General features: G+C 41.3%; 1 pseudogene; it reads right to left on the reverse strand.

Annotated features, from left to right (window-relative positions):
* Positions 1–233: 233 nt before the first annotated feature.
* LOC132363462 (serine/threonine-protein kinase MARK2-like) lies at positions 234–4,958 on the reverse strand (annotated as a pseudogene).
* Between the last annotated feature and the right edge of the window lie 2,492 nt (positions 4,959–7,450).

Here is a 7,450-nt window from a genome sequence, read left to right on the forward strand (position 1 = left end):
TACATACCTTCTTTTGTTGTTTTCCAAGAAACTCAGACTGAAAGTCCTGTGCCTGTCAGCTGGCAGGGCACCCACCATTGTGCTTTTGTCACACAGACGGTGAAGTGCACACATGCATTGAGAGACAGGGAGAAGCACACTACCTGCTCTCTGAAATGCAGGCACTCATCTTTAGCTGGGTCCTGGGAGGTGTAAAGGGCTGCAAGGGCTGCACACACCCTTCCACTGCCCAATCACCAGTCTCCAAGGTCAGCAGGCATTTCTGGGGTGACTTGAAGAGTATTGCCCAAAGGCATCAGCATTGGGCACTCCAGCCTCAGAGGAATTCCTCTCCAGTAAAGAATTAGCCAGCATCCTCTTACAATGTGCAAAACCATATAGAATGAAAATTGGTTGTAAAGAAGCCACCAGCTGAATGCAGATCCTGTTGAGAACTGCCTGAGGGGGGAAAAACGGGGGATATCATTCAGAGTTGACCTCTTCCGGGGACTACTAAAATGTTTGTCCAGTACTGAGTTGGAAGAGGGGAGGAGATGGCTGGGAGATGGGGAAGCTGATGGTGGATTGGGGTGGCCAGCCCTTTCCTCTGCATGCGGGCTGCAGTCCTCAACAACCACAGCTGGGACAACACACCAACTCCTGAGCAGACCCCAGGAAGGAAAATGGAGGAGGGAACTAAGAGACTAAGATTAGAAGTAAGTTCCTCCACAGCAAGTAGGAGACAGAATATCTTAGAGATCACCTCTCCCAAGCCCCTCATTGCACAATCCAGAACTCCAGTTGCAAAGTGCGTGAGTGACTCCACCAGTGTAATAGGAAGGCAGAGTTTCCATGACACCACACCCCTTGGGAGGTGCACACCCTACGGCCTGGGTGCAGTTCTGAGAATCTGCCCCAGGTGAGGCCGAGAGCTGGTCATGGACACAGTATCTCTGTTCACACTTGGCTTTCAAGCCTGTAAGGGTTCACATCATCCCACTCTTGTTGCTATGTACACCTTTTCTATCTTGTCTGTTGTGGCTTCTGATGGGCAGAAATTCATTATTACACACACAAAAAGCTGCACTGAATGTGTTCTGTGCATTTGTGTAATGATTTCCTTAGAACAGAAGGGGATTTCTGGATAACAGAGAACATGCATTTAAGGTTTTGATGACTACCCTCCAAAAATGTTACACCTATTGCCACTTTTAGCAGCAGGATATAATGGTGCCCATCTCTGTGCACACTATTAATAAATGCTGAAGTCATAAATCTCTTGCATTTTGCTCTATTTATTTTAGTGTGTCTTTTCCTATCTCTCATTCATGTTTATGGTCTACTTGTATTTCAGGGCTGTGAGTTGTCTGTTCTATCTCATTTATATTGGATTGCTTACCTTTTCTTACCAATTTGTAGGTGTTCTTTAGATATTTTGGATACTGACTAGAATTATTTTACCCATTGTTTCTGTTTTAACTTTACTTACGGCATCTTTCATCTTAGAGAGATGTAAAGTTTTAATGCAGATAAATATGCCAATATTTTATAGCTCCTGGGGTCTGTTTCATGTTTTGAATATCAATATAATTTTAAATGATAAACACGATACAAATATTTCTAGTATCTTCTAATCATTCTATAGGTTTTATTTCACTGATGTTCATCAGCAGTGTGTGAGCGTGTGTGTGGTGAGGGAATATAAAATTTCCAGTGGAAAGTAAATGTCATATCACTTGTTAGAGAAAACCGCAGTTTTTCCCATGATTGAAGTGGCATCTTTATTAATTACTACATTTCCATACAATATTGGGTCTGTTGCTAAAGTCTCTGTTCTGTTCTGTTTACCTATTTATCTCTTCCCACATCAGAAACACATTGTTTAGTAACATTTTGGTATTTGAAAGGCATCTCACTTCTGATTTTGCTTCCTTTCTTAAAGTGTCTGAAGTATATTTACATATTTGCTTCTCCATATGAACTTCAGAATCGTCTTCTCTATTTTTCAAAATAAACATCCTGGGATTTGGGTTAGAATGACTGACATCTTTATAATATGTTAATTTTCCATCCAAGAATATTGTCCACTTTTTGTCCTTCAGTATAGTCTTTTCGTTTGCTTCTTCAGGCACATTGTTAAAATTTTTTCTCCTAGATTTTATTTCATAGATTGTGTGGCTATTATGAAAGGGGTTTTAAAAAGTGTTTTTATTCCTTGTTATTAGTGTATGGGGAAAAATCATTGTCTTCTTGTTTATATTTTGCACCTGACCACCCTTTAAAGCTCTCTCATCAGTTCAAATAATTTTTCAGTGGATTCTCTTGGGTTTTATAGGTAGACAACTTTATCATTTGCAAGAAATAAATTTTTCTTTCTATTTAAATATTTATGCCTTTAAAATCATATTTATATTCAAAACATGAAACAGACCCCAGAAACTATAAAATAAATTATTAGCATATTTATCTACATTAAAATTTTATATCACTCTAAGATGAAAGATACCATAAACAAAATTAGAACACAAACAATGGATAATATATCTGCCACAAGATGAAGTCTCTGTATTTTAATAGGAGAACTTAATTTGTCACATTTATTGTGGCTACTGATTTGCTTTGACTTATTCTTGTCCCTTTACTTTATATTCCTATGAAACATGCTTTCTTCTCGTGTATTTTCTTTCCTGACTGGTTGGATCATACAGTTTTCTTTCTTGTGCCCCCTCTAGTGGTTTCAAAGTTCTAGAACCTACTTCTATTTGTAACTACTCTTAAAAATGTATAAACCTGCATTTTTTCCCTCAGTGTCTAGAAGTGCTGGTTACTTCTGAATGAGATAAAATATTGGGCATGCTTTACCTCTCTTCTCTTCCTTTCTACTCATCCCCCTCCAAACTCCCAGGTTTGATTGAAGTAATCTGGAAGTTTTGTTTCAGATGTTTTCAAATACACTTTTTCCTTCTTCTATTTTAGGAACTATTTTCTAAAAATTACATTTAAAAATCATGAGTGCATTAGTAGCAATTACAGTAACAACCACAACTTTGGGCAATTTTATTGCACATCACTGTTTCTTGTGTTACATGTATCATCTACTTTATCTTTCCTTGGCTTCATCTTGCTTGAAATATCCTCCAGTATTTTATTTCCATAAATGTCCTTCGCTAGTGTAATTTCTCTGATTTCCTTCATTTCTGAAGATCTTCTTTTACTTTCTTAGTTGAAAGATTATTGTTCAAAAATGTAAATGTGTGTATGGGAGGAAATGAAGCTGTAATAGTCCCGTGGGAAGAGGGGTGAGGAGGTAGAAGGTGGTGTAAACGACTTAATCCTGATGCCTCCGAGTAGAGTCAATAGACAGGGACTGGTGGTGTTAACACATAATTTAGACGTCAGGAAGTAACTACCGAAAAACCAAACCCAAAAGCCACAAAGTTCTCCCTCTGGCGACAAAACTAGGATGATTAGGGAAGAGATGAAGCAGGGAGGGAGGTTAAAGGACTATTGTTTTTTTGTTTGTTTGTTTTTAAAGAAGCCATCCGTGCTTGATTTTTTTTAATTAATTAATTAATTAATTAATTAATTATTTTTGGCTGTGTTGGGTCTTCGTTTCTGTGCGAGGGCTTTCTCTAGTTGCGGCAAGCGGGGGCCACTCTTCATCGCGGTGCGCGGGCCTCTCACTATCGCGGCATCTCTTGTTGCGGAGCACAGGCTCCAGACGCGCAGGCTCAGTAGTTGTGGCCCAGTTGCTCCGCGGCATGTGGGATCTTCCCAGACCAGGACTCGAACCCGTGTCCCCTAGCATCGGCAGACAGATTCTCAACCACTGCGCCACCAGGGAAGCCCTGTGTTGCTATTCTTATAGTAGGACTTAAAGGTGGAAATGGCTGAAACTCTCTACTTTGGATCAGCAGAAACCCAATGCTGTGAAATGCAGGATGGGAAGGACGGCAACTGTTGGTGGGCGCAGCAGAAGGCATGGGTTTCATGGTGACGGTAGCCCTAAAGCTCTTGTAAATAGATGTCCATCACTTCAACATACTTCTGGCCCATCAATGAGTCCTGCATCTCTTCTCATGTGTAGCCCATAAACACCATCAACTCAGCCTGCCAGGGATCCCTGTACTCAGGGGGTGGCTTGATGTGAGGCTTCAGTTCCTCCTCATTGTCCCCATTCATCCATGGGTTCTTTGGGATTTCTGTTAAAGTGACTCTGTCACTGGGGTTGAGGATGAGGAATTTCTTGAGCAGGTTTTCACACTCCATGAACATTAAGGAAGAAATATGGTATATTATGCTCAGTACCCATTGCTGCAGCTTCCTGAAGCTCTGTCCAGTGAAAGGCAGGGACCTGGTGACCATAGTATAGAGGATGACTGCAGTCTTCCCAAATGTACTGTTGGACCATCGTACTTTTGGCCCCAGAAGAGTTCTGGGGCAGCATAAGGAGAACTGCTACAGAAGGAAACCGGTTTGTTGCTAAAGGTAAACTAATTGCTGAAGCCAAGGTGTGCAATTTTTATATGTGAGTTAGCATCAGAAAGCAGGTTCTCAGCCTTTAGATCCCTTCTTGTGGCAGTACTGCACAGTGGACACTATCTGCTAGAATTTGCCTCAGGCCTATTCTTCTTTCATGTGACAGTGGACCAGACCAGTAGATAATCAAACACCTCTCCTCTGCTAAAATATTCCATAACCAAGTAGAGTGTTTCTACCATGTCAATCATCTTGAATAGTCTTATGATATTGGGGTGATTCAGGGCCTTCATGTCCTGGACTTTATGGAACAAGCTCTGGAGGCTGGAGGAACTTTACTGACTCTTGTTAATGACCTTCACAGGCACCTCTGTCCCAGTCAGGTTGTGGTGGGCCAACTTCACATCAGCAAAGCTGCCCTGGCCGATGGTCTTGAGGAGCTGGTAATTGTCAAGGTGGGTGTCTTCATCAGCAGAGGTGGCCTCGAGGCCCTGCAGCATGGTGACCTACTGCTAACAATACTAACAATATTAATTAACAATATTAACAATGCTAATGGATAATACTAGAAAACCATATAAAAATGAGGGAAAAAGAAGAAGGAAAAAGAAACAAATGAAAAAAGTTTTAAAAAGAGAGGAAATAAGCTAACTGTGGCCAAAGTCCCTCAGGTCACCAAAAACCACCAACCTGGGCTGAAAGAACCAAAAACCTAGGCCCAGTCAGGGACTTTTATAGGTGCTTGGAATTCCCTAACAGTGACTCTTTATGAGGTTAAGACAAGAAGCAGACCTATATCAACTAGGCATGTTCACAGTGGTATTCTCACTTGTTGTCTCAAGAACACTTTACTCTTTTTTAAAAAATTGAAGGGCCCCCAAAGAATTTTTGTTTATATAGATTATAGAGATCAATATTTACCTTATTAGAAATTATAACCTGTAGGATGCTTCATTGGCCTTTTCATTTCAAGTGTGAGCTATCATAATATTCATAATTTTTGGCTTTAAAAGAGCTCATAATGTATATACTAAAAATAATTCAATATCTTTTACTTTAAACTCTGAGTAATTAGCCCCCCAAAAAACAAACAAACAAAACACAATTTTACTGGCTTCAAAACAGTATTGAGAGACTCTTTCCTTTTTTATTAGATTCTTTTTTTAAAAAAATTAATTAATTTTGTTTTATTTATTTATTTTTGGCTTCATTTGCTGCACATCATTTGGTCTTCATTGCTGCACATGGGCTTTTCTCTAGTTGCGGCGAGTGGGGGCCACACTTCGTTGTGGTGCGCGGGCTTCTCATTGCGGTGGCTTCTCTGGTTGTGGAGCATGGGCTCTAGGCGCGAGGGGTTCAGTAGTTGTGGCTCGCGGCTCTAGAGCACAGGCTCAGTAGTTGTGGTGCACGGGCTTCGTTGCTCCGCGGCATGTGGGATATTCCCCGACCAGGGCTCGAACCTGTGTCTCCTGCATTAGGCAGGCGGATTCTTAACTACTGCACCACCAGGGAAGCCTGACAGACTCTTTCCTTGACTAAACTTTAATCAGGCTCCCCTAAGCCTTAAGAGTCCTTGACCTTGGTATCTGTCATTGTCTGGCCTGAATCACCCCACTGTAGCAAGAATCTTCAACTCAATATCAGTTTAGAGAGAACCCCCCACCCTCAGTATCAGATCACACTCAATATCTGATCAAATTTCTCATCCCCCACCCTTGGTATCTGATCACCCTGCCTTCCTTTGAGGTAGGAGATAGATGGGCCCCTGGGCTGGCAGCTGGTGTTTGTCAAGTGGAGTAAAATTGAAGCTTTGTTCTCACCCAGACGCTCTGAGGGCAAAGCTAGTGGCAGAAGCTGAGCTCTGTTGAAGTAAAGGGATAAGGTGCCCACCCCTGAGGTCAAGGAAAACTTCCCTGTCTGCACATGCACAGGAAGGCTCCTTGGGGGTCAAAAAGGAGGGGCCCCCACCCCATAATATGTGTGGACATACTCCCACAGGCCTCTACGGTGGGATCCATCTTAGCAAAAAGTTGTGCACGCATGTTGGGGAGGGTCCTGGGACCAGTCAGGTGTGAAAAAAGAAACGAGATAATTGGCCAAAGGTAAACAAAGACACAGAAGGACTGTCCTATATAAGTGATTTAAATCACCTCTTTACCACACTCCTCATTCAGGACGCCCGCACTCCTCTCCAGGTGTGTATTTCTGCTTTGCTTCTGAATTAAGTAAACAAACTGTTTGTCTGTGTGCTCTCCAACATGCTATCCCATGTCTCTAATAATAAACTTTGTACCTGTTTTTACAGTTTTTGCCTCAAACGGGGGAAAGAGCTACGGCCACTTTGCTTCTAGCCTCTGGCCCCTGGTGGTCTAGTGGCTAGGATTCCTGATTTTCGTCCAGGCTACCCAGGTCCAATTCCTGGGCAGGGAACTAAGATCTCTTTTCACTACCGCTCACTGCTGTCTCTCTGAGATCACCTTCAGCAAGAATTCTCTTAGGTCTCTTTAACCAGAATCGCCTATCCCTCATGTTTTCTCTTAGTAATTTCCCATCACTGACCCGAACCTGCTCCTTGGCTTATAAATTCCCATTCGCCCATTCTGTATTTGGAATAGAACCCAGTTCTATTCTGAGGTCTTTTTCCATATTGCAATTGTTCCTGAATAAAATTCGTTTTCACCACCTTAAAAATTAATAAAATAAAATTTGTCTTCACTATCTTAAGTAGTGTCTAGTTTTGTTTATCTTTGACCATTTCTTGTTCGTGGCTTTAATCCTTATTTACTTTGGATGGCACAAGATGGCATCCTGCATTTTAAATAAGCTGAAGATAATTGTTCTGATGTTTGAAGCTACAGGGATTTTTAAGGCCTTTTGTTCAATTATTATTTGATGGGGCTAACACTAATTGAATCTCTGAAACTGTGTTTAACATATCTTATTTCAGTTGTCATGTATAATGAATTACAACTCAGCGGACACTTTTTTATTT

Source organism: Balaenoptera ricei, chromosome 3, assembly GCF_028023285.1.
Source record: "Balaenoptera ricei isolate mBalRic1 chromosome 3, mBalRic1.hap2, whole genome shotgun sequence".
NCBI lineage: Eukaryota > Metazoa > Chordata > Mammalia > Artiodactyla > Balaenopteridae > Balaenoptera > Balaenoptera ricei.